The sequence below is a fragment of the Nestor notabilis genome, unplaced genomic scaffold (genome assembly GCF_000696875.1).
Source record: "Nestor notabilis isolate BGI_N333 unplaced genomic scaffold, ASM69687v1 scaffold4223, whole genome shotgun sequence".
Taxonomy (NCBI): Eukaryota; Metazoa; Chordata; class Aves; order Psittaciformes; family Psittacidae; genus Nestor; species Nestor notabilis.
Genome location: NW_009923131.1, coordinates 11,975 through 23,948, shown reverse-complemented (window position 1 = coordinate 23,948; position 11,974 = coordinate 11,975).

The following is an 11,974-nucleotide window of genomic DNA, read 5'->3' as shown; positions in this document are numbered from 1 at the left end:
CATAGGCCACAGAAAACAGGCATTTACTAAGCAAGCTTTCTGCAGCACGTATGCTATGGAACAGCAAATTGTAACAGGGTCAGTGAACAATAAAGGTTTGAGGGTCAGTGAACAATGCCGATTTGTATGTCATGGTTACAGAAGCATTTGTACTATTTTTTCCTACCCCCCTGAAAACATCTGCAGATGATATAATAAGTACTAAAGTTTTTAGTTGTTCCTTGGCAGTTGAACAGTTCAAATTTTAAGCTCATACGATTTTTTTAAATGCCTGTGGTTTGGATTGATTGTTGCTAGAGCAATCTGGCACCTCTCTCTTCCCAAGAAAGGGTAACCTTCAGGTTTTTCCTGAAATTTGATACTGTTCTGTTCAATGTTTCAATGACTGAATCATAATCAAAAAGCCAATGAGAATTCTAGTGGGTGACAAAAACCTGCCTAATCTTTTGTCTGGCTGAAGACATCAGGATTCAAATTAGTGCAAGGGTCTGAAAAACACTTGTGAACTGCTCTCAGGGGCTGTCCTGGTCCCTGGCACTCTCTGCGTAGTAGCTGGAGGAAGGGGTGTTATACATCTTATTCTTATGCAAGGGGTATGTGGCCATCTAAGTGGATTTCTGGTCCTTACTTATTTGTCAGACAGGGAAAGAATATTATATAAACCAGTTATTCTCTTGATCATCTCCTTGTCATCTATGCTATGAAAAAGACCTTTAAAACAGTCCTTTAAAGATTATTGTACTGAGTGTTATCTAAACAGATAAAAGCTACTCCTTCCATAAAATATTCACCACTTCATTTAAGACTACAGGCAACATTATCAGGCAGCCAAAGATAGAAATCATGAATCCTTTACAGTAATCTGAAAGTGTGAATATTTTCCTAACATAGTTTGTTTTATTTTCACTCTGTACATCAGCTGTTGAACAGAGGCTTCCAGCCTGTGCTGTTCCTCACTGGTCTCAGCACAGATACCAGAACATGACTCCCGAAGGGCAACACTGCGACTAAATGAGAATGCATCTCTTTCATCCTTCAGCAGCCATCCATGGCACAAATGCTACTGTGAAGGTTTTCTGTATCTTCAAATCACAAAGCAGTGTGATATACAACGTGTATTTCAGATACCCACAATTGTTTGGTCAAAGAAAGAGGTCAAGATATGTGCAGTCTTAGCAAAAAGCAGCCTTTAAAATACAAGCCTGTAAAAGAACAGCTTGTTTATTGAAGAACAGAAATTAATTACAAGTAGAATCTTAAATACAAATCAGTTATGCTACATTCTTATTCATACTATATTCTCATTCTTAGAGCTACTTGTGTTTGTCTTCTTGAGTATGTAAATTGTGGGACTGAAATGGGTAAGAAAAGAAAGAAATTAGATGTAAGGAAAAGAGTGAAAGCCTTAAAAGTTTGCTTTAAATAAAGATGGGATCTCCAGTGATCATGGAGAACAAATAGGAATGGTACCAAGGATACCAGTGAGTGCACTTCCTCAGAAGTTCAGCCATGCTTAGTAGCTTCAGATACAAGCTTTCTTGTAAATCGCATTATTTCTGTATATGTCTATTTGGAAAATCATGTTGGTGGCTTTTTCTGATAAATTTTTCGCATGGCAACAACATTAATTCTTTTATAAAGTGTTCTTAAATGGAAGCTACAGCAAGTTTTAAGAGTGTGAAGCTTGTGAGATTGTCTCAGTTCTAATTTTAATATCCCAGCAAGCCAGCCTACGTCAAAGAAACTCGATGTTAAATAAAAGTGCCAATATATCATCCCTGTTTTCATTAAGCATGCCATATTTATTGAATATCAATTAGCTGAACAGAAAGTTCTCAAACTAATAAGGATCTAATTACCTGTTAAGGGCTTGTCTCTGATCTTTGAAGAAAGTGAACTGTGAAAAGTAGTCTTATCCCTGATTCTGATTGTGATGTAGGAGATTGGTCTTGGCAGCAATGTGATAGATTGCTAGCGCTATTTGCCGCAGATCAAAGGAGTGCTGCAAGCAGGGAAAAGAAATGGTGCTGGAAATCAAAAGGCAGAGCTCAGGCACCAGGCACTGTGGAGGCAGAGACACCGGGGCCTGTCTGCAGTTAGGACAACAGGTCCAGACCCAGCCCACAACAGGACTGAATATTTTCTGTGGTCAGGCTTGAGTAAGAGTTCATGAGGCCAGAGCAGCTGTCTTCCATCTTCCATACTGAGCTATTCCTCAGATCTTTATGAAGAACATGGCAATAAGAAGTTGAGAATTTGTACTAACTTATAGTAGGATTAACTTTAAATGAATAAGGTCTAGATCTGGTACCACAGAATCATACAATTATTTAGGTTAGAAAGGACCTCTGGAGGAGATAGGGTCCAACCACCAGTCAAAACAGGTCTGATTAGTTCAGGTTGCTCAGTGACTTGTCCAGCAGAGTATACTGCACGGATTATAAACATAAATTCTATTTTTGGCTTAAGCGTCTCTGTTTATAACTAGGCAAGACTTACTGATGGACACTTTAAGGAAGCTCATTTATACTGTTTTTCATAGCCATTTTTTTAAGACCATAATACTTGTGTATTATATTTCCCAAGCACACTAGAGTTATGCCAATATATAAACAGTCAAGAAGTTGTACTGGATTTCATCATGACTTAATCTTTACTTTTGTGTCTGAATTAGAGTTACATGAAGTAGTTTTTGGAATACTGCAAAGTTCTGACGATGTAGTGGAAAAACTTTTATGGATCCTTCAGACCTATTGAGCCTTTTTTTGTTGTTTTGTTCTCAGATCACAATTTATGCTATTTCTATTTATTTCTATTTTTTGGCATCGTGGTCTGAATGCATTCCCAGAGCTATTTCATCACTACTGCTGGCTGCTGGTAGCACACTGCTGAAATGGAGGTTTAGTGAAAAAAAAGGAAAAACAACCACTCAACTCTCTGGAGTTACTTTTTGTGTCTGACTGTCTGAACCTGGCCCACAAAAGTTCATGCTGCTTTGCTCTTGGCAGGTATTTTGGAAGCCAACGTCTAGTTTAGGCCACTGCACTACTCTTGAACCTGGGGGTTCTTGATTTGGTTTCACTCTTTGGTTCAGGTACAAGGCCAGCCACATCTGAATATGACAGTGGGATGAGGACAGCATACTCTTCCCACCCTTCCTGCCTCCACACTGTCATCCTTGTGTCCACAAATAAGTGACCATGCTGCCCTCCAGCACTTTCTCAGCCTGGATGGCTGGAGAATCAGACTGGTGAGGGTGAACAGTCCTAAAGCAGACAAGGCACAGGAGCTGCAACTGGGAGGTTTCATATGTAGCTGGGGGGAGGACAGAAGGTAGGCATGAGCCTATGCTGAATGTATGGAGATCATCCCCAGAGAAATCATCCTTCTGTTAAGTATTCAGACAGCCTACACAGGTTAAGTGACTAATAGAGTTATCTAAATCTATCCCATATTACTTCTTTGCTACACACACAGAGAGGGATATAATCCTTTGAAAAGGGGTATCAAAAATGTACAAAATGACAGCAAGATGGGTAAGGGATTAGCAGGCCTGACACCTTGAGGGTTCACATAAGCCCTGAGTGGGAAAAGTTAATACTGTGAATGATAAAACTGAGTTTTGATAGCCAGACCTTCTTGTTTGGATAAGACTAAATTATAAGTGAGAAAAATCATGACAGCAGAGACAGACAGAACATTTCTTTAAGGGGTGCAGACAGCATTAGAAGTAGTTTCATTTATCACTAATCATCTGACAAGTAGGCTAGACTTTTACAAATGCAGGAGTGATAGTAAGATGGCTAACATCCTTGTGACAACCAAATGTCAGATTATTTCTTGTCCTTGTCCTTGCTTCTTTGAGATAGATCTGTGAACAAACAAAGTGTGATAAATATTTTAAACCTTTATTTCATTTGAACATTGAATATTAATGGATTTGACGATACATATAGACTCCTAGAATCATTTAGGTTGGAAAAGACTTTTAAGGCATAGTCTAACCATTAACCCAGCATTGCCAAGTCCACCACTAAGCCATGTCCGTAAGTGCCACATCTGCATGTCTTTTAAATACCTCCAGGGATGATGATCAAACCCCTCCAAATTCTGCTGGTGACACCAGGCACTGTGTTTAGCCAGGTGAAGAGAGAATAGGAAATCTAATCCTCTGTGTTATGTGTTCTGTCTCCCTTTCAGGCTGTCTCAGGGAAGGTAGGGAACGTGAGGTATCTTCCCACAGATTTTACTGGTGCCTTCACAGTTTTCCTGAGGCTTATTGTGAAGCTGTCATACACTCATCAAGTATGATCTGGCAGCTCAGGCACTGTGTCAGAAGCACTTGTAGGGGTGCCTGCACAGCCCACCATTGGCAGAACAGCCTGAATAACAACTGCTTTGGGTGGGACTGTGAATGTACACAAGGTGTATGAATAAGATACTCCAAACTGTATGAGAGGGTTTCTGCCCATCTGACAGTGCTAAAGAAAAAGATATATGTTGGACAAACTAAAGTGAAACCAGGGAGTTATGAAGATACTTTTGAGATAAGTGAGTCAGTTTGAGAAACAATATAAGCATGAAAATACATAACAGTGAGGAGAGACCTTGGAGTAGGAAAGGAGCAGTAGTGTAAATCTGGTTCGACTCTGCCTCACCAGTATCAGAAGCTGCCTCGCCAGTATCACAAGCTCTGCATCTGCCTGATGGCATGTCCTCTCCTTTGGATATGATGAGCAGCCTGCATCCATCAGCTAGAATGACAGTGTGGGGTGTACCAAGCAACGACCCACTCCTGGGGCATGCTTAGATGACCCTGTGGGATTACATCTCATTGTCTTTGAATTATGGGGCCATAGGAAGCAGCATGGGAAGTAGAGCACCTACATCTGCAACAGGACGGATGTGCAAGTGAGGGAACGTTCACTCTCAGAAGAGTCTGGTGCATATGAACCACATGGATGAGGGCAGGTGGGATGTGTGCGTACCCAAGTGTATTTGGGTGCTGGTGTGTGTCAGAGGGAGTAGAACTTTTTAGTGTTAGTCATAGAGAGGTGTTTAGAAATCTGTAGGTATATGTGAACATTTTTAAGTGTGAGACTGTGGCACTGATTTTGAGTGGTATTGATTCTGAGCTCACTGACTGGCAATTATGTATAGCTTTTATCTTAATTTATTTAAAATATGTGAATTGAACATCTTTTCCCCATGACAAGCATCTGTCAAGACAGCACAGTCATTGTATAATAGCTGAGCAGAGTTCAGAGGTGATGTGATTTCAGAAGGGATCCTTCAGAAAGTTGAGGGTGTTGGCTTTGAGCTAGTGCTGTGTTAATCATGCTGCTTTGGTAAGGCTGGGAAGGGAAGTCTACATGACAGCTACCTGCAGGGCTGCAGCGTCCATCTTGAGGGCCTCCTCCACAGTCAGCCAATGTTTCTTTAGCAGGATGAGACTACTCTCCTTGTTTTCCTTTGTTTCTTCCGCCCACGGTTTCTTCAATTTATTAGCTTAAAGTCAACCTAGTTACAATCATCTTCTTTTGTCTGTCTTTGGTTTTGACTGCCTTTTACCATGCTCTTGTCTTCCTTCTAATTCTCACTATGAGTCTTAGCTCCTAAGCCCAAAATATCTCCAGGAAGCTCTTTTGTCTTGCAGATCTCTTTGAGTAGTCTATCTCCTTTCTCTCTTCTCTCCATTAACGTACAATGCACATCAGGTAGATGCTTGCTTCACTTTACTGACAATCTTATGTGAAATCTTCTCTGTGATTTGTGTGGATGCAGATGTGGGTCATATCCCAAGCTGAAATGTCTTTTACGGATTGTAGGCTTGACTGGGAGGAAAGGGTGACACTGGGTGATTAGGCAGCCAAAAAAGGCTAATCTAATGATTTCAAGTCTATTACATGTATGTCTACTTTAAGTCTCTTGTATATGCATAGATGTGTGAGGGACAGTCTGGCTGGCTGGGGGAAGCTTTGTCATCCAGTATTTCTGGGATGGCCAGAGAAGAGGCTGGAGTGACCAAGCCTGAGGCTAATGGCTGTGTAGTCTGGAGTCTGCCTATGCCTGCAATTTGGACAATGGCAATACCCTGCAAAGACAGAATTTCCTAGGCACCATTGGCACTGAAAGCATTGTGGACTATTTGCCTGTGATGTTCTACAAATCTATAACAGCATTTAGAAAATTCAGTCAGTAGAGCAAACTGAGCAGTTTACAGGGCCCATGATTGGGTAAGTACATAAGGATAAACGGTTCAGCCTGTGTATTACCCAAGATGTTTACGCACTGTCCTGTAAATGGATTATGTGATATTCTACACAGCAGTACAAATAAATCCAACTCAGGCAAAGATATGCTGAGCTGGCTGCTTGTTCAAAGCCAGACAGTGCACAAACATATACAGACATAGACATATATGCATATGCTACTTTAAATGCTTATAAAAAAGATACATTAAATTCCAGGGGTGCTTTTGGGAATCCACTCAGGGTAGGATTCACAGAGCTTTTTCATGTCTTTGAATACTCAACTTCTATTAAAATGGATGGGAACTGAGCATCCACACTCTTTAGGAAGTTAAAAATTAAAGATCATGAATTACTTGGCGCCTCAGTTTCCCTTCTGGGAATAGGGAATAATTGTTTTCCTTTCCTTCACCTCTCATCTTTCATAGTTATTTTGAAGCCAGGGTTATGTTTTTAGGTAGGTACAATGGTGAGGTCCTGATCTCAGAGGGAGCTTAAGCAGGACAGTAAGGTAAATAATGAGCAATAAAACTAAATCTTTGAAGTAAAAGCCATTTTAAACATATGATTCTCTGCATAAATGTTCTCATTCTGAAGGAGAGTTATTGGACATGTCTGGGTTTTCCTGGAGTATGGTTGTCAAGTTAACCTAACAGGTTGCTGCTGTTGCGAAGAACAGTTGCTTTCCATAACTGCACATGATCTTACATCCCCAGCCTCTCCCTTGTGCTGACACTAACTCTGATGGGGGCTGGGTTGGGAAAATAAATTGAGAAAACTGGTACATCTCCAACCAGTTCTTCCTTGGTTTTGAGTAAAACATCCAGCAGAGTTCCTCCCATGGACAACATGCATGAAAAAACCCTCCTCAAAGCATCCCATGAATAACTCTTTTGCTTGTGTGAAAAATGGCTGAAAAAGTTAATTTCTTATGTTTAACTGCAAACTGACTAAAGCTTGACTAAGTTTCTAGCTTGGCCAAAGCAATGAACACCCCAAAAGTACATTATTTATTAGCCTGTGGCACTGGCATGAACAACATAGATATGATATATAATTTGTCAGAATTTAACAGCATTGTGCAGCTTCCAGTTATAACCCGAAAATAACTTCCAGTTATAACCTGAAAATGTCTGATAGGTTTTGACATGGAGAATACTGAAGCCTATTTGTGTAAAGGATTGAGCATCCTTGTTACAAAGATCTCATTAGAAGCCATTGACAGTACAAGTAAGATACCACATAAGTGGATCTTTTTTACGTCATGACAGTTGGTTTCAAAAAGAGCAAAAAAGGTTTCAAAAAGGCCTACTTCTGTAGCCACAGTTCTGCTGTCTATCACTTGAACCAATAACAATAATCACCGACTAACATGATTATTATAAAAAGTCATGATGAAACCCACCTATTGATGGTTTAAAGAGCGTTCACAAACATTCCAGTTTGTTTTGGATGATTTGTTGTTTAGCTGGTTAATTATGACATAGGAAGTCAGATGAAATGCAAGGCTTTGGCTCTTCATGTAACACAAGAATATGCATGATTGCAGACTTACCTCACTTTCTCACCAGTCCTTAGTGAGACCATGTATGAGACTCATCTCTCATTAGAAGTTCTGAAGAAAAGCAGTGGAGTCAAATACAGCTCTCTCTCAATCTTTCAATACTTATGTCTATTTTTAATCATTTCCCAAGTAGAGCACAGTGGGAAACACAGGACAAAAGTGGATATATTTAACCAAGAGATTTACAACTGTTAGGAAAGTCCAAATAGTACACAATGTGGTCATTTGTTCCTCAGGAACACAGGCTACTATGGGCACTTCTGATCTGCATTCAGCTCTTTACACTAGCTTGCCACAGCTGAGCTCAGGCTTTCAGTTCCTCTACCACTATTTTTTAAAGTGTAAGTCCATATAATCTGAAATATCATCAAAAGCTTGAGGGTAAAAACGTCTTTTCCTCTTTACATGCTATGGCATAAAAAGGAATGTGTTGTATGGTTTATTGGTATAAATTTCCATATAAGGATAAGTGCTCTGAAAAATCAAGTGACGTAAAATTCAAACCAGGCTCTGAGAACTAGTGTCTATTTCCAGTCTTGTTCTCTTTGTGCCTCAGCTCCACATCTGTAAAGTAGGGTGCCTAATGCTCACTAACTCAACAGGATGCTGTGAAAATGCATTTATATGTATGCGATGCTCAGATATTGGAAAGACAAACGGAATAGAAGTCCATACGGAATTCCCATGTTCAATGTAAATTTTGGGTGGCATGCAAGACCTAAAACATTAAGCTGATCATCAAACAATAAGAGAAAGTTTTTGAACTCTCTCTGTGTACTGAATAACACAAAGATCTTAGAAAAAAAACAACAGCTATCAGTCATTAAATTTAATCCCTGTTATAGGCACAGGAAAGATACGGGCTTCCATATTGCCTACCAGTATACGTGACATGGCATGCATTATGATTAGCCAGATTAGCATATGATTGATATCAGTCCATTTAACCTTTTAATTTTGAAGCCCTAACATTCCTGTAGCCTAGTGTTCATGTCTCTGTGTATATGTGTGTAGTGCAATAAAATTTAGATTACTGAACGTGACTATATACAGATGAGATGTTCTTTTGCATATTTGTTGCTTGCCTGAAGATTATCCTCATCGTTACCAGACTCCTTGGCCAAATATGGCTCAGTCCTCAAAGTACAATATTCACAGCCTGATGATCTCTACCTCTAGTAATGTTTGTATTTTAATGTTTTAATATGGTAAATTCCAAATCACTGAGACTGGAGTGGCCATTCTCACATGGCACAGGAGGGTTTATCAGTAAAGTGTTCACCAGTACTGACAGGACACACATACCTGAATTTATGTGCTCTTATCTGAAAATGTCCTCCATAGGTGGGGGAAATTAAATTAATTAAACTGGAACTTAAAATCTGTAACAAAGGGGTCAAATGCCTATCTTTGCCTGCATTTCATCCTGAAAAGATGTATAAATCATAGAACCATAGAATGGTTTGGGTTGGGAAGGACCTTAAGATCATCTAGTTCCAACCCCTCTGCCATGGGCAGGGATGCCTCACACTAGACCACGTCATCCAAGGCTCTGTCCAACCTGACCTTGAACACTGCCAAGGGATGGAGCATTTATCACATTGGGCAACCCTTTCCAGTGCCTCACCACCCTCACAGTAAAGAACTTCTTCCTTGTATCTAACCTGAACTTCCCCTGTTTAAGTTGACACCTGTTACCCCTTGACCTATCACTATAGTCCCTCTCCAGCATCCTTGTAGGGCCTCTACAGATATTGGAAGGCTGCTATGAGGTCACCATGCAGCCTTCTCTTCTCCAGGTTGAGCAGCTGCCATTGTACAGGAGGTGTTCCAGCCCCTTTATCATCCTTGTGGCCCTGCTCTGGACTTCCTCCAGCAGCTCCATGTCCTTCTTATGTTGAGGACATCAGAACTGGACACAGTACTCCAAGAGAGGTCTCATGAGAGCAGAGTAGAGGGGCAGGATCACCTCCTTTGACCTGCTGGTCATGCTTCTTTTGATGCAGCCCAGGGTACAGTTGGCTTTCTGGGCTGTGAGTGTACACTGAAGCTGGCTCATATTCAGTTTCTCAACAACCACCACCCCCAAGTCCTTCTCTGCAGGGCTGCTTTGAATCTCTTCTCTGCCCAACCTGTAGCTGTGCCTGACAGTTGTGCCGATGCAGGTGTAGAACCTTGCACTTGTCTTGGTTAAACTTCATGAGGTTGGCATCTGCCCACCTCACAAGCGTGTCCAGGTCCCTCTGGATGGCATCCCTTCCCTTCAGTGTATCAACCAGACCACACAGCTTGGTGTCATTGGCAAACTTGCTGAGGACGCACTCAATCCCACGGTCCACGTCGCTGAGAAAGGTGTTGAACAAGACAGGTCCCAACACAGATCCCTGAGGTACATCACTTGTTACCAGTCTCCAGTTGGACATTAAGGTGTTGATGGAAGTCTCCTTGTGCGGTCATCCAGCCAATAAATCTTTTCTCACTCATGCCTGTCAAGAATGTAGCAGAATTCTCTTGATTTTCTGACACTGCATCTGCCAAAATCTAAGATGTCATTTTGTTTCTGTCACTGTGCCGTTAATGCAGTCATTCATGCAGCTGGGTGTCAATGGATTGGACGCTATTTGCTGGTGACCTTGAAAACCAAGAATGGCATAGTATTTTCTTTTTCAAGTATTTCAGGTGTACCATTTACAGGAAAAAGAAACAATCCCATCTGACTAAAACTACTGCAATTACAGCCCGTATCTGCTACCATTTTTTTGTGGAGATAAAAGCTTAGTTATGTTCATATCTCTCAGTTGCACATTTGTTCTGGATCTGGATCTGCTTATTTTTATATTTAAGGCATTGTCCATGCTCTCCCAGAAGCAAATTAAACTGTATGCTGACAATCCAGTCATTTTAGCCAGATTTGAAAACCATTTTTGCTTGAAATCTCTTGAAGGAAAGATCATGTCACAGCAATTGATGATTGAAGTAGTTTTTGTAAAATTAATTCATTTAATCTGGCTTCTGCTTGACCCTCACTCTGAATACAATATGGTTTAAGGAGAGTTTTGATAGTGTTCGTCTCTGCTGAAGAGGAATGAGAAATTTGCTTTGACCTTTTTGGCAGTATTCTGGACCCAGTTATGTTTACGTTCAGGTGGGGAAGCATGAGGTCTGTGTCTGGAAAGGGGGTGTGCTGGGGTCAAAACATAGCTACAGAGAAAGTGAGAACTATGGTCCTTTGACAGAAACATGGTTGCCTGAAGCAGATAGTATGAGCATGGCAGGCAAGGCAGGAAAAATGTCAGGCTATACAAAAGCACATTTTTCTCTCAGTGTTCTTAGCTTGTTTCCAAGGTGAAAAGCGTGTGCATGACTTGTGGTTTGTTGTTATTACGACATGTTTAAATGGAAATGAAAGCACAAGTATAGCACAAGTGATAACCTTTCACATAGAAATTAATTTCTTATGCATAAAGGGCCCCAGAGACTCACATGTAGTAACACGTTAACATGGACACACACTGCTGCTAGCAGTGAGAAGTGACCCCTTCAGTTACTTTCCTTTGTTGCTCTTTTTTCAGACTTTAACACCAGAACACTTTTTTCCACTGCATTTCAGACAGCAAAAGCTTTTAGGCATTTTCAGTTTGTAAAACTTCTGCATATAAAATTTGCTGCACGGAACAATTTATAGAGGGGAATATTTGAATATTCCCTCTGCTGCGTGTCTTGTGAGAATCTCATCTGAGCACTCAGTGACTGTGTCTGTAACAAGAAGCAGTCCTGTAGGAAAGAGGGAATAATTTCTTTTTTTTACATTTTTTTTACTGCCAGAGTAATTTTTCTTTTGAAAGCTTTGTCTGTGGACTCATTTTGACAGTATTTTAGTTGAACTTCTTGATACATTTTGCAGGACTTCACTGAAGATTCCTAGTACTGATTTCCCAAGTCACCAAATTGTGTCAGATCTCAGTGCAATGGTTTTATTTTTAAAATGTATTATCTCTCTCAGTGTAAGAATACTGGAACTGTGGCAGAACATATATTACAAGACCTTCAGTAAATTGATACATTTTCCTTTAATATGAAAACTTATAGCTCTAACTTGTTTTATTGCTAGTCTGAAATTTCCTGAAGATTCCCCTTATCCTTTGGCAGCTGCTGCTGA